Raw genomic sequence first — 27,607 nt, 5'->3', positions numbered from 1 at the left:
CATGTGAAACCTTATGCTCACCTCTACATATGAGGAAAAAATTCTCCTTTCTGGATATTCATCCGAACCCTAAAGAAAAGGAACCCACTCACCCCTGCTGCGAGTCGGGGCTTTGGAAATTATTCCCTGGGATCTCCTTGCTTGTTGCAAATAGTTTCCTCTGTGTGAGGACTCCCCCTGGTGTAGTCTCTACTGTAACTCACCAAGGAGCAAACTCACATTAGTTGGTTACAGCATCACTGACGAGAGAGCCTTTAGGCAAGCTGAGGGCAAAACACGAGCGGACACCACCAAACCACCGCCATAAGGTGGGATATACATATAACATTCCTCGGGCACTAGTCACTGCCTAAGAACAAAGGCAGGGGAAAAACAAATGGTCAGCTGATAAAGATCACAGTCATTTAGGACCTGAAACTACACTCTACTTGGTTAACTGTCTTAATGATTTACAAGAAAAACACCATCTTAATGATAGGCCTCCAGGAACCTATAGACTCAATTTCCTGGAGCCCTAATGTCACCTTCACCTCCATAGGATAGAAAACCCTACATAATCAGTCACTCCTCACAATCACAGTGCAGCTCTCTGCCCACGACCCCGTCCGGTGCTATAGCAAAAACTCCTTTTTTGCACCATAAAACATCTCAAGGATTCTTTCTTGACCATTGTGCTCCACAATCTACCATCAACAGTGTGTCCTTCCCCTAATCCACACTCAGGATATTTTCAGGGATAAGCAGCATATTCTAATGCTTGAGGGATTTGAGTTTAGCTCCTTAAATGCACTGGATTTTCAAAGATTTACATAAACTTTGGGCAGTTTTCCTCACATCAATTAAAATAGGAATTCAATTGCTTTAGCCTGTTGAATGTCGGTGTTCTCCAGGGACACATACAAACAAAAACTGATCCCAAATTCAATATGTACCTGAGAACTTAAATACATTCATCTCCCATCTTGACGTTCTCTTGCCTAAATGGAACACAAATTCTACTTGGTTTCCCTAATTTTCTAGCTCTCCCCACACTCTCTCTCTCAATCAACTGACAGTTGAGGAGCCCGAGTGCTGAGGGAAACCAGAGCCCTCTGCTGCACGATTTGATCAGGAAAGGAATCCAGGAAACAAACATTGGACTCAGCACAGAGGAGCAGCCTGCTTCCCCCAGGACAGAAGGAAAGCCACATTCAGAAGGTTCCACATTCTAGACTCTCCCGGTGGGGCAGAAGCCCTGGAGTGGGTCAGTCCCTGGGGAGGGAGGGCAGGGACACCTGAGCAGCCACAGGCATCAACTCTGGGAGCCCCGCACACCCTCCCCTTCCCCGGGGCATAATGGAACCGCTCCCTTCCTCAGGCTTCCATTCCATTCTCCCAGGTGAGAAAACTCTCAGCAGGATTCAGTTCAAGGTTCTGACCCAAACAACCTCCCCATTCACTGACCCTAATTCAGAACACAGAACTGACCTTCACAGACTTTCTCAACGTAAACAATTTACACTCTGAGGTGGGCTTACACTGTGGACGCAAAACTCCAATTTATGTCTAGAAAAGGCCCAAGGGAACAACAGTTACAACCTCAGAGAGTGTCATGTCCCCACCCCCAACCCCACCCTGTACACTTCCATCCCAGCTTTCCAGGGCGCTATACTTTCTCTCAGTAGAAAGGGCTCCTTCTCAGGTGTGTGTGAGGTAGGACACCTGCAGGGAAGCCCCACAGAGAAACAACTGGGCCTTGAAGTACTTTACAGGCTCCAGGCAGGAGGGGGGAGGGGGCGAAGACCACGGTGGCACCTTATTTTAGAGACACTGACTACATGCCTCTGACCCCACTAGAGTTCCTCTAGACCAGCACTGATAATTTAAGTAACACAAACTCAGTTGTCTGAACAATCCAGCAAAATCCCTCAAACCCAGGACACCTAGGTGGCTCACGGTTGAGAGTATGACTCTTGATTTCAGCTGGGGTCATGACATCAGGTGGTGAGGTTGGGCCCCGTGGCCGGCTCTGAGCCAGGCTCTGTTTGTTCCTCTCCCTCTGCTCCTCCCCCTGCTTGCTCTCTTACGATTTCTCTCTTTCTCTCTCTCTCAAATAAATAAATGAAATGTTTTTTAAAAATCCCTCAGGGCGCCTGGGTGGATCAGTTGGTTAAGTGACTGCCTTCAGCTCAGATCATGACCCTGGAGTCCCAGAATTAAGTCCAGAATCTGGCTTCCTGCTCATCAGGGAGTCGGCTTCTCCCTCTCACCCGCCCCCCTCTCATGTTCTCTCTCTCCCTCATGCTCTCTATCTCTCTCTCAAATAAATAAAATCTTTTAAAAAAAATCCCTCAGATCCAGCGACTATGTAAAAGGCAGGGAGAAACCTGTAAGGTATTTTTCTAACAAGAAAACCCACAAGTATATCCTGCTTTCAAAAAATAATGATGTTATTTCATTATTTGCATGACAGGAAATTGTTTAATAAACAATCACACTTGAACACTCCAGTTTTGCAAGTCAAGCCCTGGAATTTCATTTGAAATCACCCAAAAATAAGGAACAGACCTCAGAAACAAACTCCACCGCCTAGGGGAAGAAAAAGAAGAAACTTTAACACGTGCAATATAATACTATTTTTTCCTGAATATCTCCTTTTTCTTGCCTCTTTGGAAATACACTGTTTTTCAAGACCTATTGATTAAATACATTTATTGTAAAACAAAGACTTTAAAACAGAGTGAATAAATGTTTTCAACGAACCCAGGAAGAGGCAGTGCTGTCAGGACAAATCACTGGAGAAAGTTTCAAAGGATGTTCAAAGTTCCAAAGGGTAGCTGAGCCCAGGAAAGATCCTGGGGGGAGGAGCACAAGGATTTCCCACAACGTTGTTCCAGGTGATTATTCTCTGCTTCCTCTCATGTAAAATATCCACAAACAAAAAATAAACCTTTTAAAATGAGCCATCCATTGACTGTGTGAAAACGATAAACAAAATACCGTGTCTGTTCGACTTGCACCACGGAAGACAAATAGTTGATACTAATGCTGTGAACTGAAGAGGGGAAGCTGGCGTCTGGGGAGGCGGGGCGGGATTTGGAAACAAGCATTTCCAGTCCAAGGAAAGGACAGGCTGAGGGACAGGGACGTGGATTTGACCCTCTGCTTTCCAAATGTCGGGAACACTCAGAAGAAAACGGGTGCCCTTCGCGAGAAAGGAGAGACTGAGGACCCCACAGACCACAGCACCTCCAGCGCACGACCCCCGGAGACCGAGTCACCACGGTTCCCTGACGATCTTTCCCGTGGTCACCGCACCATCAGGGGAGACAAGGACGCGCGCAGGGACGGGACAGGACGCCCGGTCCCGGCTGCCCGCCCAGCCCGCACACCGCGCGCCGGAGGGGACTGAGGTCCGAGCGGCGCCACTGGGACTCGGCTCCGCAGACTCGGGGGCTCCCGCGGGAGGTCGGGTCTCGTCGCGGCCCGTTGCTAACCCTCCGCCCCGTCCTGGCACACCCGGTCCCGCACACTCACCATGTCCCGTGCTTCTCGGTCCGCCGGCGTTGTCCCTATGGCTCCCGCAGCCCGCGAAGGTCACCGCGCGATTGACGCGGCAGCAGAGCCACCTGTGACCGTTAAGCGCAGGTGAAACTTGACCGCGAGGAAGACCATCAGCGTCCACGCGGCTTCGGAGCGTCGCCACACCCACCTGCCCCTGCTGCGCCCCTGATTGGACAGCTCGCAAGGACCCGCCCCTCCGCACCTGAGTGGCAACAGGGCAGGAGGTCCGATGGCTTAGGCAAAACTTGGTCCCGGCCCTGGAGGGACAGTGGAGTCTTCCTGCAGGTCCCTCTAAACGTGGGGACACAGGTGTGCGCAGGGAGTTCCAGAGTCGGTTCCAGTGGAGCGACACCCTTGTTCAGAGCAAGAGGGGCGCCTGATCAAGCCAGCAGGGACCAGGGAGTGTTCTGGGGTTGGCGTGAGGCTGTGAAGCCACTCATGGAGCTATGACCTTTGTTTACAAACACACTTAAAAATTACTTCACCCCGGGGCACCTGGGTAGCGCAGTCGTTAAAGCGTCTGCCTTCCGCTCAGGGCGTGATCCTGGCGATCTGGGATCGAGTCCCACATCAGGCTCTTCCGCTATGAGCCTGCTTCTTCCTCTCCCACTCCCCCTGCTGTGTTCCCTCTCTCGCTGGCTGTCTCTCTGGCACATAAATAAATAAAATCTTTAAAAAAAAAAAAAAATTCACCCCGCTGGCCTGGGGGGCTCAGCTGGTTAAGCATCTTCCCCAGCTCAAGCAAGGAGCCCAGAGTCCTGGAATGGAACCGCCCCCCCACCCCCGCCCCCCACCCCCGCCTCGGGCTCCCTGCTTAGCGGGGAGTCTGCTTCTCCCTCTCCCCCCACCGCTGGTGCTCTCTCTTAAATAAATAAATAAATAAATAAATAAATAAATAAATAAATAAATAAATAAAATCTTTTTTAAAAATTACCTCACCGCATGCAATAAAGACTGGCTGCATACTGATACTTGAACTGTCAACAGCGCTGAGGCTCCACCCACCCCGTCTCCACCCGCACACACCTGGTACCTCAGCTGAAGGATTCCATGACCTCTCGAGCACTTGGTTCTATTAGGGGTACTTAATTTCCTTAATCACTGAGGTCACTACCCTCCGTGGAGGAGACAGACAACACACCCCTGGGTCCCGTTACCTCACATTCCATTGTGCACTTACCTTCAAACCTCTTATTAATAAGCCAAGCCTTATCATTTGTTTAAAAATGTCTCTTTCCCCAACTAAAAGTACCAGGACTGTAAGAACTTTTTTTTTTTTTTAAGATTTTATTTATTTGACAGAGAGAGACCACAGCAGGGGGAGCGGCAGGCAGAGGATGAGGGAGAAGCTGGCTTTCCACTGGGCAGGGAAACAGATGTGGGTTCAATCCCAGGACCCTGGGATCATGACCTGAGCTAAGGCAGAGGCTTCACCGACTGAGCCACCCGGGCACCCCTGTAAGAACTTTTTTTATCTCTCTATATCCAGAACCTAGCGTGCCTTGATTAATTTTGTGCTTATTACGTGTTTTGAGTCTAGAGTGCCTGGTAGAAAAGGGACAATCAAAAAGTTAACATCAAGAGAGTCCCTCAGCAAGAAAGGCCTACTTTGAATCATGGTCCTGTCTTTGTCCTTTTATATCAAAAGATGCAGGCCTCTGTTGACTCATTAAATAAGTTAAAATAACGAACAAGAATAATCTAGTTGCTCTAAGCTAATTTTATTTCGCGCTTCATGAAGTGGGCAGGCTCCACTGTAGAGCCCAGAGAACGGGACACCTGGGTGGCTCAGTGGGTGAAGCGTCTGCCTTCCACTCAGGTCATGATCCCAGGGTCCTGGGATCCAGCCCCGCATCAGGCTCCTGCTCAGCAGAGAGCCTGCTTCTCCCTCTCCCTCTGCCGGTCCCCCAGCTTGTGCTCGCTGGTGCTCTCTCTCTCTCTTTCTCCCTCTGACAAATAAATAAATCTTAAAAAAATAATAAAATAAACAAACAGTCCAGAGAACTGCAAAGCAAGGAGCCAGGCTGCAGACTCTTATAGAGGGAAGCATTTATGTCATGTCAGTTTAAGGACAATTAAATATTTAAGAATAAAAATTAAATTTGCTTGAGAAGAAATTGCATGTATATGCCAATACTGAATCAGAATGTATAACAGTTAAATGGAAAAAGTAACAAAGTGGATCAGAATACCCATTACTGACAAGCAATATTTTAATAAATGCGCTCAGAAGTGAAAAGTAAAGGGGCACCTGGGTGGCTCAGTTGTTAAGCGTCTGCCTTTGGCTCAGGGCGTGATCCCAGGGTCCTGGGATCGAGCCCCACGTCGGACTCCCTGCTCAGAGGGAAGCCTGCTTCTCCCTCTCACATTCCCCTTGCTTGTGTTCCTTCTCTCGCTGTCTCTGTCAAATAAATAAATAAAATCTTAAAAAAAAAAAGTGAAAAGTAAAGACAGTAACATTTGTTAGTATACAAGTCATTTGAAAACACAGCTAATAAGGTATTGTTTAGAAACATCCACATGTGTTTTTTGACAAAAATACCCTGCACGTTGCTGTCATTTTTACAGCAATATGAGAGCTTAATTATTCTCATGATTTGGAAGTTTGCTCCAGCATTTTATTTTTGTAGTTTATCTGTTTACAGTGTTCAAAGCATAAAGAAATACATTTTCTCTTCAAATGTGGACGTAGAGAGGTTTGTCCTTAATGCTCTCAAATCTAAGATTTACCTGTTTTCTACTTGAAATTCTCAAAGTTTGACGAATAACCAGGGACCTTGGGACTATGGAAAATACCCAAATGTTTATGGTTTAGAGAAATACAAAGCCAAAACAGCACTTTCAACCAAGAATGGAAACCAGGGAATACAGAAGCAGCATTACTCTGCAGGTGTCTGCGTCTGAGATCCTACCGGAGCCAGGAAAGGGATGGGAGTGGACACCTGATCTATCCCAGGAGGGTGGAGCCTGCCCCCTCCTACGGAGGTTGTACAAATCAGTGCCCCATTTTACAATGGAAGAAACCCAGCCTTAGAGGCTAAATGAATCGCCCAAGATTGAATTAATAGTAAGCAGCAGAAGCAAGACTTCAGCTCTGACTCTCCATAATCTTTCTACTCTATCAAGATGGGTCAAAGTTCCTAGATTTGTTTCCATTCACTCATTAAATTTTTTTAATTTACATTTTTAACAAAGTAATATATAGTTCTAGAATCAAGTAATTCCATAAAACTTCTAACAATAAAAAGTGGTCTCAGGGGTGCCCTGGGGGTGGGGGGGGCTCGGTCAGTTGGGCGTCCGACTCTTGCTCAGGTCATGATCTCGGGGTCCTGAGATTGAGCCCCATGTCAGGCTCCTTGGGGAGTCTGCTTGGGATTCTCTCTCCCCGTCTGCCCCTCCCCACCCCCTCCCCACTCTTTCTCTAACAAATTTTAAAAATTAAGAAAAAAATTTAAAAAGTGGTTGCCAAAAAATACGTTTTTAAAAAAAGTGGTCTCCCACAATGCCTCCCTAACTCATTCCCCCAAAAGCAACGGATTTCAATTTTTCTCGTCATTGTTTAGAACTTCTGTTCATATGCTTTAATAGCATAATAAGGTTTGTAAGTTTATTATCATCTTTCTTGCATTTGTGGGGTGGGGAATACACTTGGCCAATCTTTCTTCTAACTTCTTAAACGGAATGAAGTTATATTCGCTTTCATGAGTAGAGAATGATTTGAACCAATAGGTGCCTGTTTTTCTCACTTAACAAGAGGCCCAAAGGCAGGTAACGTGCTGGCTTAGATTCCGCTGCTCAACAAAAGGGTTTCGATTGGCAACTCTTTGATGCTCTTAGCCCTGCGGTCCCAGGACTGCTCCTTCAGCTCCAGGAATCCTGTCTGTAGTCAAACATGTGGGAAGAAAGGAGAAAAAAAGTGTTGCACCAATTGCATATGCATTTTAAATCAGAAAAAACCAAAAATCTTTCTGGGGACTAATGGCTCATTGGCCAAACCATGTTATACTGCAAGGGAAGTGATAATGAGTGTATTTCCCGTTTCTGGCCTCCAGAGTGGAGTCAGAGAAAGGAGGCAGCTGGGGGGGGGGGGGGGGAGCACCTGGGTGGCTCAGTTGGTTAAGTGTCTGACTTCGGCTCTCATGATCTCAGGGTTTTGGGTTCCAGCCTCATGTTGGGCTCCACGCTCATTGGGGAGTGTTTGTTCCTTGGTCCCTCCCCCCACCCATACTCTCTCTCAAGTAAGAAAAAAAAGGAGGCGGCTGGGGATAGGGTTGTGGCAGCCAGCCAGTGGGATCCGGCCACATTTCCTCATGGTGGATCTGGCCTCCACATACATCTCTCTCTCTCTCTTTTTTTTAAGATTTTATTTATTTTAGAGAGAGAGGTGGGGGAGGAGCAGAGAGGGAGGGAGAGAATCTTAAGCAGGCTGCATGGCCAGTGTGGAGCCCGATGTGGGGCTCGATCTCAGGACCCTGGGATCACGGCCTGAGCCCAAATCGAGAGTTGGTCGCTTAACTGACTGAGCCACCAGGTGCCACTTCACATGCATTTCTTATCTTTCTCTTACGATTTCGACCTCTCTTTTTTGCACCGTACTGTGTTATTTCTCTCCCGTTATCTCACAGGCCACTGGTTCAGTTCTCCGCCTTGACCATCCTTTACTGAATTGTTATATTTCAAAGTTATTCTTTTCCATTTGCAAGAATCTTTTGGGGTGTGCTCTGATTACATCTTCTGGAGAGTTCCCACAACCTTTTACTTCTTTGCACTCCTCTTCTGCCCGTCCCTAGTTCTACATTGTGTGTTCACCTAGGGCTTCATTGTTCATTAGTCCTCTTATGTTTTTTAAGTTTTTATTTATTTACATATTTTTAGTGATCTCTACTAGAGATGTAGACTTTTTTTAATCTCTACTAAAGCTCCAGCTAACGACCCTGAGATCAAAAGTTGCCTGCTCTTCTGAGGCCCCCAGGCACCTCTGTCCTTTTATTTTTAATTTTCAAAAAATGTTTATTGTAGTAAAACATAGATAAAATTTACCATCCTGGGGTGCCTGGGTGGCTCAGATGGTTAAGCGTCTGCCTTCGGCTCAGGTCATGATCTCAGGGTCCTGGGATCGAGTCCCACATTGGGTTCCCTGCTCAGAGGGGAGCCTGCTTCTCCCTCTCCCTCTACTGTTCCCTCTGTTCCCCCTGCTTGTGCTCTCTCGTTCTGTCAAATACATAAATAAAATCTTCTAAAAAAATTTACCATCCTAACCATCTTTCTTTTTAAAGATTTATTTATTTTAGAGAGAGCTCAAGGGTGGGGGGGAGGAGCAAGGAGAGAGAGAGAGAAGCGGAGAGCAGGAGACGCTCCGCTGTGCGCAGAACCCGACCCAAGGCTTGATCTCAGGACCCTGAGATCACCGACCTGAGCTGAAACCAACAGTCCGACGTTTAACTGCACCACCCAGGTGCCCCCCATCTGGACCATCTTTAAGCACAGAGCGCGCTGGTATTAAATACATTCATAATGTTGTACAACCATCACCTTCATCCATCGCCACAGCCCTTTTCATCTTATAAAACAGAAACTCTACACCCATTAAATAAAAGCTCTCCATTCCCTGTGCCTACAGCCCTGCAAGCACCAGGCTACATTGTCTTTAGGAACTGGATTACTCTACGTACCTTATATACGTGGAAGGACGCAGTATTTGTCCTTTTGTGTCCGACTTCTTTCACTCAGCGTAATGTCCTCAAGGTCCACATGAAGCCTGTGTCAGAATTTCCTTCCTTTTTAAGGCTCAGTAATACTCCATTATATGTGTCTATCACTTTTTATCAATTCATCAATTAATAGACAACCTTCCACTTTTTGACTGCTGCAAACACGGATATGCAAATATCTCTCTGACAACCTGCTTTCAGTTCTTTCTAGCATACCCAGAAGTGAACCTGCTGGATCATAGGGTCATTGTATTAGAAAGTGATAGACGGTTTCCCGTGGCAGATGCACCGATATTCCCACCAGTGTCCAAGGATTCCAACTTGTCTACATTCTCACCAACTTCCTTTGCTGTTTTTGACAGAATTCCGAAGGGTGGCGCAGTCATTTCCTTTACTCCTTTAATCACGCTTTCCCTTAGTTGTGAAAAGTACTTGTAATGTCTACTCTGAAATATTTTTTCTGCTAACTCTGACATCTGTTAAACTCTCCTATGCATATTCTGTTGCCTTTTTCACCCAGCGTACGAGTCATACCTTCCTGTTCCTCTGCATTTCTCGTGATTTGCTTGCACCGACACTTTAGAGAATATACCGCACCTTCTGTACGCCCCGCTCTTCCAGGCCTTGTTAGGGTTGTCTTTTGTTAATGACTTCCTGGATGATCTTGGCGAAGTCTATCCCTGACAGTGTTAGGCCTCTGATGTTGCTCTTTGGCAGAGAAGGGGGTATACAGCTGATTATGGCCGTCAGCCCGGACATCGGTACTGGCAGGGGCATCTTCTATTCTTTCTTGGACCACGCGTACTTGATAAAACGGACTCGTTGCTGACTGATGGCTTTACTCTTCTCAACAAAGTCCTGGGACAAATTTGCGCTACAAACTAATGCAAACGTACCGTGGACCCTTTACAGTAATACTATGTGAAGGTGGCATTTGATCCTCGCTCTGAGCCTTAGCCGACTCCTCTTAGCAGCCATATTCCCGGTTCCCTCCCGTGAATGAGCTGCCTACAGACCCGGCTGCATTTTCATTAGATCCACCGATCTTTTGCCAATTGTCTTTTGTGTCCATTCCCCATCTTTCGCTTGTACTCTCGTCATCTCTGGTACCAGAAGTTACAACTTTGCCAAGAGATTTGAGCTGCTTTACAGCTTGCTTTCCCCTCACCTTCGGGCATCATTTCTCTGCTTAGGGCTCTGGAGCATGGGGAGGGACAACGGCAAGCTTCTGTCGGAATTCCATTCTCTTTTTAGGAACGGACCGCTCAGTGGAGGAAGGACAGCAGCTTGTTCTGCTTTTGTCTCTTGCTGACACGGAACCACCAACTTAGGAGCTGAGGCAAGGGTGACCAGGTCCCAGTATTAGCATACCATGCCCACTGCTACAGCCCGTCTAACACGAGCAGGGGCGAGGCGCAAGACAAGCTCCCACTTCTCAAGCACGCTCGTGTGCAATGCAACCTCATAGAATCAGTAACTCGAGATAGAATGAGACACGGTGAAGTCCTGTTACTCCTAGAAAAAAAAGAAAAAAGGTCCCCGAAAGGAAGCTGGAACAGAAAACATTGAATTTGGGGATGCACTACTCTGGAGTGGAGTGTGAGCTGAGACGGTGGGAGGGAGGGAGCAGTCACAGCCGAAATACCACAGATTCACACCTTTTTTGTAGAATTCTCATAGAATCTCTTCAATTGATGCTCATTTCCTACTTACCTTTACATTCAATTCCAAAGACTTTAAATGATCGTTTTTAACATAATTTTTAAGACGTTCACCGTGCAGTACGTCAGCAGAGCTCCTCATGTTAATACTGCAACTTGATGTGTTTAAAATGCTGCCCATAAGGGCGCCTGGGTGGCTCAGTTGGTGAAGCGTCTGCCTTTGGCTCATGATCCCAGGGTCTTGGGATCGAGCCCCACATCAGGCTGCCCGGAGCAGGGAGCCTGCTTCTCCCTCTGCCTACCTCCTACCCCGCCCACCTGCACACACACACACAGCTTGTACTCTCTGTCACTCACTCTCAAATAAAATCTTCTATTTATTTTATCTTTTTAAGATTTATTTATTTATTTGACAGAGAGAGAGAGAGACAGCGAGAGAGGGAACGCAAGCAGGGGGAGTGGGAGAGGAAGAAGCAGGCTCATAGCGGAGGAGCCTGACGTGGGGCTCGATCCCAGAACGCCGGGATCAGGCCCTGAGCCGAAGGCAGATGCTTAACGACTGCGCCACCCAGGCGCCCCTCAAATAAAATCTTTTTAAAAGAGGCTCAGTAAACGTAATATATATGCAACTTTATTTTTTAAGTTTGACAGAGAGCGAGCACAAACGGGGAGGGGGGGAGGAAATCCTGAAGCCTCTATACTGAAGGAGACCCGGAGGCAGTAACACCAGTGCCTGTTATATGGCAAGGCAAACACATTCTAGAGCCTTCTGAGGTAGGGGTGACCTCAAGAAGAGCCAATCTGCAATTAACAGTATAAATGGGCCTAAGCAAAATTTGTTAACACGGACTATGTTGCCTCCCAAACACCAAAGAACCTAGTAGATGTTGCGGTTGCTGAAAAGATTACACCCACCTCTTCACAGGGTCAGGGAAGGAGCAGCTGTCTGATGTCAAAAAATTTAACCAAGGGATTAGGGCCTCCCAGCAGGTGTGAGTCAACGGCCCGACCACATTACGAGAGCTCCCTTGTCACTACTTGTATGTCCTGAATGATTATGAAGCAAATGTCCTCAGAGAACGATGTGTCATTAGCGCAAGGCCCTATCTGGGTCCCTCGGCGCAAGGCGGATGCAGTCCAGACCTTGCCTGCAGAGACTGTAGGTGGCCAGGCTGAGGCTCCCCCAGGGCGACCGTGTAAAGGTGTCTCACGTCCCTTCAGAGATGAAGGTCAGATACATCCAAGAGTATGTGAAAATAAGCACTGAACAGAACACACGTGGCCAAATCCGTGAAAGCAGGATGTATACCAGGTGCTGATTGGATGGAGTCGGTAATGACGTAATACCAGGAGCCGCAAGGTTGCCCGGGAGACTGGGGAGCCCTTGGTTAGGCCCTGAGCCTAGACCCAGCCCATCCAAACGATGTGGCCAGGGGCTCTTAGTCTCCTCATGAGAAAGAATTCCAGGACAGACACAACACCGCTGAAGAGCACGACAAACAGTAAAGTTATTTAACATAAAAGTACACTCTCAGCAGGAGAGCTCGAGGAGAGCTGTGCCCACTGGGGTTTTGGTTTCTTTTACTGACAGTTGTTAACACTTTGGCGGGCATTTCTTGAAAGCTGGGTGCTCTCTTCCAGGAATGTGGGTTACACACCTTTTCTTCCTTAAAGTCAGAGGTTTCCTGTCATGGCATCCTTGGGGAAAAGATTTTAGCATCGTAACGGCGTACAGTGAAGGAATAAAGTGATTCCCCGCCCACTCTGTCAGCCATCTTGGGCCTGCCTGCTTTGATCCCGTTTCTTGTGGTTCTGTTTTTTCAGAACAGACCTCAGACTTTCCATAGTGACGATCATTCATTCTTTCCAGGTTTAAGAACAGACCAAACAAGGGGCGCCTGGGTGGCACAGCGGTTAAGCGTCTGCCTTCAGCTCAGGGCGAGATCCCAGCGTTATGGGATCGAGCCCCACATCAGGCTCCTCTGCTGGGAGCCTGCTTCTTCCTCTGCCACTCCCCTTGCTTGTGTTCCCTCTTTTGCTGGCTGTCTCTGTCTCTGTCGAATAAATAAATAAAATCTTAAAAAAAAAAAAATAGAACAGACCAAACAAGGCTATTTAAAGGAGAAGCCCAGGGCTAATCGCTTCATCCTAAATAGATTTTTCACAATGGTTTCAAATACTTAAATGCCTTTACTGTGGGCCATTATTAACTAATTTAATTGGGGGAAGGGGTAATTTCAGTGGGATACCATTTTGTCAAGCAATTTAAAAGTAGTGAAGACATTTTACTCGTAATTTAGGAATCATGGATTCAGAGCACCTCTGCTCACTACGGGATAGTCTAGGACAATGTGTGATAGGAATATGAGAAATTAGCCAAGGCAAATGTTCTGATGATTCAGATGAGCAACGCTTAAGAAACACTTATTTCTCCCCAGTATTTTACTCACCAATGCCCCTTCCATCGTGAGTTAAATTGCTTACATTTGGTGGGATTCCCAGGTTTACTTGTAATCTGAAGCCTAGTTTATAAAGACTTGTGCATTAGTGCATTACAGATGTTAATATTCATTCATAACCCATGTTGAAGATGAAAGCCCAGCAGACCTGTCTTTTGTTATACAAATTCTTTTAGTCTCTTTGAGTTTCCAATTGGGTCAGATTGCAGACCTCTGTTTTAGTACTTCTTTTCTTGTGTTCCCTCCCTCTGTTCTTCCCCCATCTTTAAGTCATTGGATATACTTTTCGGGCTGGGAAGCTATCCCCTCTACCCCAGTATTCATGAATTCTTTCCTCCTGAGAGCCTCAAATCAGTGCCATTAGGATTAGTGGCCTCCCGCTGCCCTCCCTCCCCCCGCAATGACAAGTGGCTGCTGTACAGAGTTCAAGCACGGCGGGCTTAAATCAGTGTCATCTACTCCCACTGCTGGACACTGTCCCCCAGTAACCCGGAGGCTCAGGATCTGTGTGCAGTGGGGGCAGGACTGGCAGCAGTAGCAGAGCGATTTAAGGGTCCTGGTGAGCTCTCTGGTCGTAGGACTGTGGACTCAGCCCACCAGCTACTGGCTGCCTTTCCCTAGCTCCGCTCTTTTTCTTTAAAATACCTGCTCTTGGGGTGTCTGGGTGGCGTAGTCGTTAAGCGTCTGCCTTCGGCTCAGGGCGTGATCCCAGTGTTCTGGGATCGAGCCCCACATCAGGCTCCTCTGCTAAGAGCCTGCTTCTTCCTCTCCCACTCCCCCTGCTTGTGTTCCCTCTCTCGCTGGCTGTCTCTATCTGTGTTAAATAAATAAATAAAATCTTTAAAAAAAAAAACAAAACCTGCTCTTTAGGGGCACCTGGGTGGTTCAGTGGGTAGAGCATTCAGTTCTTGGTTTTGGCTCAGTTCATGATCTCGGGGTCCTGGGATCAAGCCCTGTGTCAGGCTCCGTGCTCAGTGCGGAGTCTGCTTGAGATTCTCTCTCCCTCTGCCCCTCCCAGCCTACGCTCTCACACGCACATTCTCCCGCTCTCGAATAAATCAATCAATCTTAAAAAGAAACCCGAAACCCTGCTCTTTAGGAAGTGGCCATCCGATGGATCTACCTCATTCACAAGGTATCATCATCCTTGTGCACCCCAATACCCCACCTAATGCTGGGGCAAGCCCAGCCTCGTTCACAACTTCACTCTAAATACAGATAGGCTCCAGCCAAGACACGAACCCAGGACCAAATTAAGGAGGGCCCAATTCCCATACTCCTGTTCCAACAGGTCAAGGAATTACTGAAACTGCTCACTCGCAGTCCTCCGCACACAGAACCCAGCTGTGGTGGGGCCCACAGTGTGACACAGAGCAGCACAGCACACAGGAGCAGCCCCCCAGCAAGCAGAGGCTCCCAGAGCACGAGCCCCCAAGGCTTTCTTATCAGCCTGTCCCGGTAAGCAGCACTAAGGGAGGGATGTCTGCGTGGTTCAGTCGGTTAAGCGTCGGCTCAGGCCATGATCCCAGAGTCCTGGGACTGAGCCCCGCATCGGGCTCCCTGCTCCATGGGTAGTCTGTGTCTCCCTCTGCCCACCCCCCCAATTTGTGCTCTCTCTCAAATAAGGATATAAAATCTTAAAAAAAAAAAAAAAGCAGTAGCACTACAGGGAAAAGGGAGGAGTGACCCTCAAATTTTCAGTAGTCAATCATCAAACACGGACCCCTACCAATTATGACAAGAGCAAACACGTAAGAAAAACAGACATTGAAACTGGCTTGGTTTTATATAAAGAAGCACTGGTGGGAGGATGACACAGTCATCAAAACTGGTTATTTGAGGGTAGGGCTGGAGTAAGAGCAAAGAGCAGAGGGACAGAGCAGGAAATGTGGGCAGGGAGTCTTTTTTTTTTTTTTAAGATTTTTATCTATATGTGTAAGAGAGCGAGCAGAGAACAGGAGCATGGGGAAGGGCAGAGAGAAAGGGAGAGGGAGAAGCAGACTCCCCGCCAAGTGCAGGGTCCCCATGAAGTCACCCAAAAGTAAAGAGCAGACCTCAGCAACTTAATACACATGCTCAAAGGAAGAAAGAATGATTCCAAAATTCTTAACAAATGGAATGTAGGGGAGCCTGGGTGGCTCAGCTGGTTAAGCCTCCCACTCATGGTTTCCACGCAGGTCATGATCTCAGAGTCCTGGGATGGAGCCCCGGGTTGGGTTCCCTGCTCAGTGGGGAATCTGCTTGAGATTCTCTCTGCCCTTCCCCCTGATCCTGCTCTCTCTAAAATAAAATCTTTAAAAAAATGGAATGTAATACTGAAATATTTTATATTTATGAAATTCACCTCTTTTTTGCTGGTTTCAAAGTATTTTTTACTGCCTTTCAAGTTCTATTAATGAAATACATTTTATCCCTATTGACAAATGGAGTAAGTGAAAAAGTATTTTCCAGGTGATAGACCCAGGAAGTGCTGTGCTGACAGGAGAGATCAAAGTTTTCAAAGAGGAACTGCCATCCAAAGAACTTTCCATAGGATGTTCGCAGCCAGGAAAGATCTTGAGGGGAGAGGCACACTGTTTTTATACACTGTAGTTCCAGTGTGACACAGAGCCAGGTACTGACCTTTTGAGCTACCGGCAGCAGAACTTGGGGTTTCCATAACAGCCCCACTTGTAGGACAAGTAGTTGATGATGCTGTGAATCTGGAGTCTGGGAAGCTCGGGAGACATCTGGGATTTGGGGATTTACTGCCAGCCCTGGGAAGAACCAGACCGGGAGACAGGGTCGTGGTTTCAGACCCTGTTCATCAAACATTTGGAAAACTCAGGAGAAAACGGATCCCCCTGAGGACAAAGGAGGGAACCCCACAGACCGTAATGGTACCTCCCGGTCATGAACCCTGGAGACCAAGTCAGGATGGTCCTCCGACGACCGTCCCCATGGTCACGCCGCGTGCGGTGACCGGACAGGGCGCCAGGGACAAAGGACAAAGGATCAAAGGCAATTCGATGGGAAACAGTCTTTTCAACAAATCATGCTGGAAAAACTGGACATATGTGAAAGAAAAGAGAAAAGAAAAGAAAAGAAAAGAAAAGAAAAGAAAAGAAAAGAAAAGAAAAGAAAAGAGGGGCGCCTGGGTGGCGCAGTCGTTAAGCATCTGCCTTCGGCTCAGGGCGTGATCCCGGCATTCTGGGATCGAGTCCCACATCGGGCTCCTCCGCTGGGAGCCTGCTTCTTCCTCTCCCACTCCCCTGCTGTGTTCCCTCTCTCGCTGGCTGTCTCTGTGTCAAATAAATAAATAAAATCTGAAAGAAAGAAAGAAAGAAAGAAAGAAAGAAAGAAAGAAAGAAAGAAAGAAAGAAAGAGAGAGAAAAGAAAGAGGAGGGCGGAGGGAGGAAGGAAAGGAAGGAAGGGAGGTAGGGAAGGAGGGAGGGAGGAAGGAAAGAAAGGGAGGGAGGGAAGGGAAGGACGGAGGGAGGAAGGAAGGGGGAAGGAGGGAGAGGGAAGGAAGGGAGGGAGGAAGAAAGGAAGAATTTAGAGACAGACTCTACATCTTTCACAGAAATGAAGTCAAATTGCATCACAGATCTTAGTGTAAAATGCAGAATAACAACACTTCTGAAAGATTAACATAGGAGAGATCTAACTAACCTTGGGTTTGGTGATTTATTTAAAATACAACAATAAAGGTAAGATCCAAGAAAGAAAGAGAAAAAGACTTTGTCTTCATTAAAACAAAAAATTCCGGGGCGCCTGGTGGCTCAGTTGGTTAAGTGACTGAGTCTTGGTTTCAGCTCAGGTTGTGATCTCGGGGTCACAGGACAGAGCCCCACTTTGGGCTCAGGCCTTAGCACAGAGTCTGCTTGGGACTTTCTCTTCTTCTCCCTCCGTCCCTCCCCCTTGCTCACGTGCTCTCTCCCTCCCTCTCCCTCCCTCTCTCTCTCTCCCTCAAATAAATAAATAAATCTTAAAAAAAAAAAATTCCTGCTCAGTGAACACAGAGATAAAAGAATGAAAACATAAGCGGTACACTGGCAGAAAATCTTTGGAAATCAACCACCTCATAAAGGACTAATATCCAAAACACCCAAAGAACTATTAAACTCACCAAAAAGAAAATAAGTGACCCAATTAAAAATAGGCAAAAGATCTGAGCACACATTTCAGTGACGATACACAGATGGTAAATAAGCACATGAAAGCCATCTCAAAATTACAGATTAGGAAACTGCAAATTAAAGAAGGGTTACCAGCAGACGCTTATTACAAAGGCTGAAAGTAAAAACACTGAGAACACTGAATAACGGCAAAGATCGAAAGCAACGGGAACCTTCATGCATTGCTGGTGGGAATGGGAAATGGTACGCCAACTTCGGAAGACAGGTAGTTTCTTAGAACTAAGCCTCTACTTACCATATAACCCGGCAATCATGTGCTTCGTGATTACCCAAATGGGTTGAAAACCCACGTTCGCAAAAAACTCCGAATGTTTATAGGAGCTTTACGGATCATTGTCAAGACTGAGATGTAACCAAGGTAATTTCATTTAAGTTTTTTTTTTAAGATTTTATTTATTTAGGGATGCCTGAGTGCTTGCTCTCTGTCTCTCTCTTCCCCTCTCTCTGACAAAGAAATAAAATCTTTTTTTAAAAGATTTTATTTATTGATTTATTTGTCACAGAGATAGAGCACAAGGAGGGGGAGCAGCAGGCAGGGGGAGAAGCAGGCTTCCCACGGAGCGAGGAGCCCAATGTGGGACTTGACCCCAAGACCCTGGGATCGTTATCTGAGCCGAAGGCAGATGCTTAACTGACTGAGCCACCCAGGCGTCCCAAACCAAGGTAATTTTAATAGGCAAAGGGAAAAACAATCACTGGCGTATCCACGGGATGAAATATTCTTCAGTAATAAAAAGAAATGAGATTATGAAACCAAAAGGACATGGGGAAACCTGAAATCATATTGCTAAGAGAAGCCAGTCATACTGCATGATTCTAAGCATGCGACATTGCAGAAAAGATAAAAGTAGAGGCACTAAAGGATCTTTGGCTGCCAGGTTTGCAGTGGGAGGGCGGGATCAGTGACCAGGAGAAGCACACGAGATCTGCAGGAGACTGAGAGTGTCCTGTGATACAGAAATGACGGAGTCATGTCGTTTACAGTAGCCAAAGCCCAGAGACCACATGACAAAGTCAACCCTCACGCAAACTACGGACTTTCACACATACTTCAAAGTTGGCTCATCAAATGTAATGAATGCACCACGGTAACACGAAATCTAAAATACAGGACAAACGGTGTCAAGGTAGAGGGATTGTATAGGAAGTCTGTATATTGTTCTAGTTTTCTGTAAAACTACTGCTCTTGGGGGCGCCGGCGTGGCTCAGTGGGTTAAGCATCAACTCTTGATTTCGGCTCAGGTCATGATCTCAGGGTCCTGAGACTGAGCCCCATGTCGGGCTCTGAGTTGAGTGTAGAGCCTGCTTGAAATTCTCTCTCTCCCTCTCCCCCTGCCCCTCCCTCCCACTCACCCTCTTTCTCTCTTCCCCACCTCTCACAAGAAAGAAAGAAAGAAAGAAAGAAAGAAAGAAAGAAAGAAAGAAAGAAAGAAAGAAAGAAAGAAAGAAAGAAAGAACAGCATACTAGGGGGAAAAAATGAAGACGGACACATTTAATATTCACACCTGACGACTGACCCATGACAGGCACAGACCATCTTTCATGAATTAATCTGAATTTCTTTCAGTAAGGGTGCTTTATGAGGCCTGCACCCTGAGACCTCGAAGGGATAGAGAAGCTTCCACCGAATGCCTGTTGGAGAGCCCGGCACAGTATATTCCGGGAAGTGAAGTGACCCCTATGTCACTGTGAGTGGTGTTTGGGACTCTGACATAGATGAGGAGGGTCCCGGCAAGTCCACAGTGTACGTAGAGACAAGAGCTACTTTAATAATGAGGGTAACTGGGGCCAAAGCTTCCCGGAGCTCTTTTACCCCAAAGACGCAACTCTTAGAGAATCACCCAAGAGTAGTAAACAGGGGAACCCGGCGTCAGCTATCGGTGAGTGTAAGAATGACTATTCTGTGGTCACTTGTGATGACCCTCGCGTCTATTCCTTCACGAGACATCCTGGTTAGGACGTGAAAAGCAGCACCCCTGCCTGAGCTCCACCAGGTACCAGCGCGGTGGTGTCATACCCAGTGTCTACGAGCTCCCACTGCTCTTCACTCCGGGAACCCCATGGCAGGAGCACCTCCGGCACCAGGACGTCTCACAAGGGACCGAGGAGAGGGAGGGCCACCCCCACCCTCAGGTGGGACATCATAGAGGGCCAACGTCTGCTCCATCGTGGCCCAAGTGGGTCTATGTACTAAGTCCTTGGGGTGCTGTTTCCAGACCCCAAGGCAAAACAGACTGCTGTATAGGTGGTCACGTGCTCAGAGCTCTCTACTAAACACAGCCCCACTGACGCACAGCGTGGGGCAGGTTCTTGCATCAGATGCCTATGGACAACTCAAAGCACCACAAGTAACTCGGAGACGCGAGAGGAGGTCAGTGAAGCCTCTAGTGAAGGAGTATGTGGGCGCTGGGAGTGCCAGTTACATGGTCATTTGAAGAGCCTCCGGCCATTTGTGGTACAGAAGTCCACTAGAGCCGGGCCAATCTGCAAATCACAGCATAAACGGATTCCAGTAACATGTGTAAACAAGGAATATGTGACTGCTGGAACAAAAGAATATAGCAGACGTTGTGGGTGCTGATGGGGAGAGCAGCTATTTTATCATGACATCATGGGGGATGGGGTGTCAGATTCTCCGTAAGTTCCAGAAATTTAACCAAGTTGACAGTGCTCACTTTACATGCATACTCCACTTTTTGCTAGCCACTTTTTTCAGTGTTTGCATTTCCTGTAAGTCCACGGAGGAGGAAGTCATTAAGGTAATGTGGCACCTGTGTTCTCAGAGAACCTGGGACGCAGTTCAGGTCTTGCCTGCAATGACTGGGGGGCGGAGGGCAGAGCTGTTCCAGATCTGAGAGGATAACCCATTAAAGGGATATTGTGTCCATTCAAAGCAAAGGCTGTTGAGACAGGCACTGAACAGAACAGACCCCACCCAATCAGATATGTTCCTGATCGCGATGGGCAGGAGTCGGTAATTTCCACAAAGTTGGGGATGGGCACAGACGTCTGTTGGGCGCAACTACAGCTGCGAGGTGGCGGTAATCCACTGTGAGGCGTCATTTGTCCATTCCAGATTTAACAGGCCAAACTCAGCTGTTCACAGGAGAGGCACGGGGAATATCAACCCTTCACTCACTAGACTTTGCATATGGTTTCAGTCCTTCGAAGACCTGTGCAATTTCCACTGGGCCATATTAGCCACTTTATTTGAAGGATAAGGTTCACGGGGTCTCATCTTTTTCAAGATCATTTGTAAGTGGCACTGGCTTTCTTTTAGTTTATGAATCATTTGTTCAGAGCTTCCCAACACACTGTGGAATATTTTAGGACAATGGGTGCTATGACCATAGGGGTTTAGACAGGACCATATTTCTGATGGTCAAGGAGAAACAGCTGCTCTATTTGTCCCCTATATACTAGTCAGTAACAGGCTGAGATCATCCGGGGTACCCTACTTAAATGGAGAGGGATTCCAGGTATATCTGTAATTTGAGACAGGATTGATTAACTGCTTGGAGGTTTCTGGGTCAGTGCATTCCATTGCATAGAAAAACGAATCCGGAACTTATATAGTAGAGGCTGAAAACCCAAGCAGTGTACCTTTATCTGCTTTATTACGTGAATTCTTTTTGTGTATTTTGGGTTTCCAAATGGGTCAAGTGACACACGTTTGTTTCAGTATTATTTTCTTCTGTTCCTTCCCTCCTGTCTTTCCGTTTTTTGTTGTTGTTGACTGGATGTACTTTGGGGGAAGGAAGTGTCCTCTCTAGACTGGTGTGTGTGTGTGTGTGTGTGTGTGTGTGTGTGTGTGTGTGTGTGTGTGTGTGTATAATTTATTTTTTCCCTTTAGAGAACCTCAAAGCAGTGCTATCAGGGTTAGGAGTCTCCCTGATGACAACTGGTTGCTTCATAGGATTTAAGGACCATGGACTGAAGTCGGGAGTGAACCAATCCCCGAGCTGTGCCACAGGGCGTCCATGCATGTTGTCCTCTGTACCTGGAGGCTCAGAAGCTTTGCCGCAGCAGAGGCAGGAGTACTTAAGGGTCCTGGTGAGCCCTCTGGGGTTGTGTCTGGACTCAGCCTGGATTCTCATGGCCACCTTTCTCTTTTCTTGTCTTTCTCTTTTTAAATGACAGCTGTTCCAGGAGCAACCCTGATTGGGCCCTCCTCTTCCACACGGGGTACTCCCCAGGTACATCAGGACGGGCCCAGCCTCTGTCACAGCTTCATTCTAAGACACAGAGACACTGGCAAAGACATTAACCCAGGACCACTTTAAGGAGAGCCCTGACCCCATACTCCTGCTCCCAAATGCCTAGGGCTCTCTAAACTGCCAACTCAGAAAGACCTAATCTAGAACTGAGGCTTGATGGTGTCAGCGATGCCACACAGGCCAGCACAGGTCACAATACGAGCTCCCCAGCACCCAGCAGCCCACTGCACATGTCCTCATCAAACAGCAGAGCAGATGGGCAAGGCTGGGCAGGAGAAGGCAGAACCGCGGGTCACGGTCACGTACTCACATGCTACCCACAGCATCAACTGTTACAGTCACCAGCAGATGGGTGGTTCAGACTGATGCCAGTGTCCCACGTGTGGGCTCACCCATATAGATAAGAGAGGAAAAGGCTTATGACGCCCAAAATAGAGATCTCAGCTCTGAAACGGCATCAGAAAGCAAGGAAACGAGCTTGGCCTGGGTTTTCACTGGGGTTGGGGCGTGGGGAGAGGGCAAGAGTTCTGCACACAGGCAGGGGCTTTTCTGGTTGGAATCTCCCACCAGCTCTAGAGGAGAGACCACCCAGGTTTCCCATTAGCGCATCCAGCAGGGAGCGCAAGGGGCAGAGGGCAGAGGGCAGAGGGCAGGGTGAGGCTTAAGCTCTCAGCACACAAACATCCAGAAATGCGGAGCCTGAAGACTGGTTGTAAGAACAAACATAGCAAAGAAAATATGCATTTGCAATGGCTTGTTTTATTATTTTTTTTCAACTGCTTGTTCTAGTATTAAGAAACCCTCCCAAAGAACAAATAATCCAGTTAAGAAATGGGCAGAAGATATGAATAGACGTTTCCCCAAAGACATACAAATGGCCAACAGACACATGAAAAAATGCTCAACATCACTCGGCATCATGGAAATACAAATCAAAACCACAATGAGATCACCTCACACCAGTCAACATGGCTAATTTAACAAGTCAGGAAACAACAAATGTTGGCAAGGATGCAGAGAAAGGGGAACCCTCTTACACTGCTGGTGGGAATGCAAACTGGTGCGGCCACACTGGAAAACAGTATGGAGGTTGCTCAAAAAGTTAAAAATAGAGCTACCCCATGACCCAGCAATTGCATACTGGGTATTTACCCCAAAGATACAAATGTAATGATCTGAAGGGGCACCTGCACCCCAATGTTTATAGCAGCGATGTCCACAATAGCCAAACCATGGAAAGAGCGCAGATGCCCATCAACAGATGAATGAATAAAGAAAATGTGGTATATATAGGATGGAATATTACATAGCCATCAAAAAAATGAAATCTTGCCATTTGCAACAACGTGGATGGAACTAGAGGTTATTATGCTAAGCGAAATAAGTCAATCAGAGAAAGACAATTATCATATGATTTCACTTATGTGGAATTTAAGAAATAAAACAGAGGAACACAGGGGAAGGGAGGGGAAAAATAAAACAAGATGAAATCAGGGAGACAAACCATAAGAGACTTTTTTTTCTTTTTTTCAAAGGAGGCTCTTAATCACAGGAAACAAACTGAGGGTTGCTGGAGGGGAGGGGGCCGGGGGGATGGGGTGAGGTGTATTAAGGAGGACGTGTGATGTAATGAGTACTGGGTGTTCTATACAACTGATGAATCACTGAGCTCTACCTCTGAAATTAATAATACACTATATATTATTGAGTTTAAATTAAAAACTTAAATTACATTTTAAAAAAAGAAACCCTAACAGGAGGCTCAAAAAATTATCAAAACTGTTATTTGGGGGCACCTGGGTGGCTCAGTTGGTTAAGCATCTGCCTTTGGCTCGGGTCATGATCCTAGAGTCCCAGGATCGAGTCCTGCATCGGGCTCCCTGCTCAGCAGGCAGTCTGATTCTCCCTCTGACCCTCCCCCTTCTCATGCTCTCTCTCTCTGTCTCATTCTCTCAAATAAATAAATAGAATCTTAAAAAACAAACAAACAAAAAACCCACAGAACTGTTATTTGGGATGGCTAGGTTAACAGTGCTGGAGGATTTATAAGCACTATGTCTTAAGTTAGACATCCTATCTTACAGATTTATTTAAAATAAAAGCATATTTATATTCTTTATTTTGAATTTTTATACATAAGAAGCCATTCTAAGGGGTGGCTGGGTGGCTCAGTCAGTTAGGCTTCCAACTCTTGATTTCAGCTCAGGTCAAGATTGCGTGGTCATGGGATCAAGCCCAGGATCCAGCCGCATGACGGGCTCCAGGCTCAGCGCTGAGTCTGTTCCAGATTCTCTCTCCCCCTCTCACCCGCACCCCCCCCACTCCTCTCTCTCTCTCGAATAAATTAAGTAATTAAATCTTTAAAAAAAAAACCATTCTAAGATTTAAGTCCTTATAACACTAACAGATACATAGTGTAAACCGTACAAAATGAAAATCCCCAAGTCTCTTTCTAACATGACACGGGGCATTGTAGTTTGTCCTTCCCCTAAATCACCACTTGGGATATTTTCTATTTTCCGGGATAAGCAGCATATTCTAATGCTTTAGGGGTTTGAGCTTAGGTCCTTAAAAGCACTGGATTTTCAAAGATTTATTTACATAAGCTTTCAGTAGTTTTCCTCCCATCAATTAAAATAGGAGTTCAGGGGCGTCTGGTGGCTCAGCTGGTTGAGCATCTGACTTTGTCTCAGGTCTTGATCTCAGGGTCCTGGGATCGAGCCCCACCAAGGGGCTCGTCACTCAGTGAGGAGTCTGTTTCTCCCTCTCCCTCTGTCCCTGCCCCCACTTGTGTGTGTGCGTGTGTGTGTGTACGTGCACACGCAAGCATACTCTCTCACGTAAAATAAAATTAAAAAGAGCAAAAAAAAAAAAAAAAAGGAATTGCATTGCTTTAGCCTGTTGCATGTCAGAGTTCTCTAGGTACACATACAAACAAAAGCTGATCCAAAAATGAAAAACGACCTGAGAACTTAAACGAATGCATCTCACGTCTCACACAAATTCTATTTGGTTCCACAATTTTCTAGCTCTCCTCACAGCCTATCTCCCAATCAACTTACAGTTTAGCAGCCCAGGTGCTAAGGGAAAGGAGAGCCAACGGGCTGCACTATTTAATCAATAAAGGAATCCAGGAAACGAACATTGGACTCAGCAGAGGAGCAGCCTGCTTCCCCCAGGACAGAAGGAAAGCCACATTCAGAAGGTTCCACATTCTAGACTCTCCCGGTGGGGACAGAAGCCCTGGAGTGGGTCAGTCCCTGGGGAGGGAGGGCAGGGACACCTGAGCAGCCACAGGCATCAACTCTGGGAGCCCCGCACACCCTCCCCCTCCCCGGGGCATAATGGAACCGCTCCCTTCCTCAGGCTTCCATTCCATTCTCCCAGGTGAGAAAACTCTCAGCAGGATTCAGTTCAAGCTTCTGACCCAAATAAACTCCCCAGTCACTGACCCTAATTCAGAACACAGAACTGACCTTCACAGACTTTCTCAATGTAAACAATTTACACTCTGAGGTGCGCTTACACTGTGGATACAAAACTCCAATTTATGTCTAGAAAAGGTCCAAGGGCACAACAGTTACAACCTCAGACAGGTTTCCGTTGCCCCTTCGCCTGAACACACCCACCTCACATGTGCGTCCCCAGATTTCCAGGCCTCTGTAACTTCAGCATAAAGAACTCGTTCCATGGGTTAGGGCTCCAGCAGGGGGAGGCTCCCCAAGACCAAGGAGGCCTTCAACTACTTCCCTTTTCAAGTTGGGCGGGAGGGGGGGGAGGGGGGTGTCTTATCTTGGAAACACTGACCTCAGGCCTCTGCTTCCCCCTGGAGGTGCTCTGGACCACCACTGACATTTTAAGTGACACAAGCTCATTGTTTGAACAATCCAGCAAAATTACTCAAACCTAGTATTTTTATAAGGAGAGAAGAAAATTGCAAGGCACACTGACAGCTCAATATGAAACCCCACAAGTAATTTTTGGATTAAAAAAAAGGCTAAGGGCACGTAGGTGGCTCAGTCGGTTAAGCATCCGACTTACACTCAGGTCAGGATCTCAGGGTCCTGGGATTGACCCCCATGTAGAGCTCCCCGCTCAGCAGGGAGTCTGCTTGTGCCTCTCCCTCTGCTCCTCCCCCTCCTTGTGCACTCCCTCTCAAATAAATAAATAAAATATTTTAAAAACAAACAAATATTAAATGAAAAATGTTAATTATTTCCAGCCCAAGAAACAGTTTTATAAACTATTAATTATATTTGAACACTTCTGGTCTGCACATCTAAGCCCTGGAAATCCATTTGAACAAACCAAAGTAAAAGAACAGATTTAAGAACCTATAAGGTGAGGAAAAAAGGGGAACAAGAGTTTCTCATACAAGCAGGGGCACCTGGTTGGCTCAGGCTGGAGAGCAGGCAACTTTTCATCTTGGGGTTCTGAGTTCAAGCCCCACACTGTGTAGAACTTACATAAAATAAATAAATAAGGCCTATTTAAAAAGATTTTATTTATTTGACAGAGAGAGGGACAGAGAGAGCACAAGCAGGGGGAGCAGCAGGCAGAGGGAGAGGGAGAAGTAGGCTCCCCACCTGAGCCAGGAGCCCAATGCGGGACTCCATCCCAGGATGCTGGGATCATGACCTGAGCCAAGGCATACATTTAACCAACTGAGCCACCCAGGAGCCCCAAATAAGGCCTGTTTTTTAAAAAATAAAGAATAAATAATTAAAATTATATTTAAAAGAATTGTTTTATTTATTTTTTAAAGAATTTTTATTTTTTTAAAGATTTAATTAGTTATTTGAAAGAGAGTGTGAGCTCGAGGGTGCACGTGCAGGGGGAGGGACAGAGGGATAAAGCCCCCTGAAGCAGAATCCCCACTGAGCCCGGAGCCGGTGGGGCGGACTCCAGCTCACCACCCTGAGATCAAGACCTAAGCCGAAACCAAGAGTCTGCTGCTTAACCCACTGACCCACCCAGGCGCCTGCACTCAGTGAAGATCCTGGGAGGAAACGCACAAGAATTTCACAAACGTAGTTCCAAGTAGTTATTCTTTACTTTCTTCGGAGGTAAATATCCACAGACAAAAGATAAGCCATTTAAAATGAGCCAACCATTCAGTGTGGGGAAATGATGACCAATTAAAATATTGGGACTGTTAGAACTGCACCACGAAGAACAAATAGTTGGTAATGATGCTGTGAATGGAAGATGGGAATCCGGCAATCCGACCTGCGGGAAGTAACTGAAGTTCGGGCATTTACTCCCGGCCGAATGGAGGGCTCCGCTAGCAAAACAGGGTTGTGGATTTCAGACCTTGCTTGCCAAGCATGTGTAACGCTCAGGAGGAAACAGGCCCTCGGCGGGGACAAAGGAGGGACCGGGGACCCCACAGACCACAGCTCCCCACACACACAAACGAGAACGAGTCACGACGGTCCCCTGACGACCCTCCCCGCGGTCACCGCTCAAACGCGGGAGAACGCGGCTGCGGGCGCACAGCTGCACTGAGGCTCCGGCGCAGAAGTCGGGGTGCGCAGGAACGGGATCCCCGAAGCCGGGCCAGCAGGCACGCCACGCCCTGGAAGGGACTGAGGTCCAAGCGGCGTCACCCGGAGATGACCCCGGGGAGGTCAGTCGGGACTTGGCGGGTCTGCGCCCGTTTCGAGCTCCACGTCCTACGGCGTCACCAGACACCACGAGCACACTCACCATTTGTACGTTTCCTGCGGTACCCAGTGGCCTCCCCTCAACTCCCAAGGACATACGAAATCAAAGCGTAACAGAAACAAGGCCAGGACAACGTGGCCTCTAAAAGCAGGTGACCTGCGATACCAAGA

The 27,607-nt window shown here is 47.2% G+C and overlaps 1 long non-coding RNA gene across 1 annotated transcript; it reads right to left on the bottom strand.

The window, feature by feature from the left end:
- Positions 1-1,633: 1,633 nt before the first annotated feature.
- Positions 1,634-27,607, bottom strand: LOC148108985 (uncharacterized). The gene is made up of 7 exons (XR_015726711.1): positions 27,480-27,607; positions 11,831-12,969; positions 9,216-10,769; positions 7,290-7,423; positions 5,795-5,944; positions 3,517-3,608; positions 1,634-2,894 (listed from the first exon to the last, which is right to left on the bottom strand). It is a non-coding gene; the product is annotated as an uncharacterized LOC148108985 (long non-coding RNA).

Source organism: Ursus americanus, chromosome 14 (assembly GCF_024610735.1).
Source record: "Ursus americanus isolate L20-20 chromosome 14, mUrsAme1.1.p, whole genome shotgun sequence".
Classification (NCBI taxonomy): Eukaryota; Metazoa; Chordata; class Mammalia; order Carnivora; family Ursidae; genus Ursus; species Ursus americanus.
Note: the sequence above shows the minus strand (reverse complement) of the source record. Positions and strands in the feature narration are given on the sequence as shown.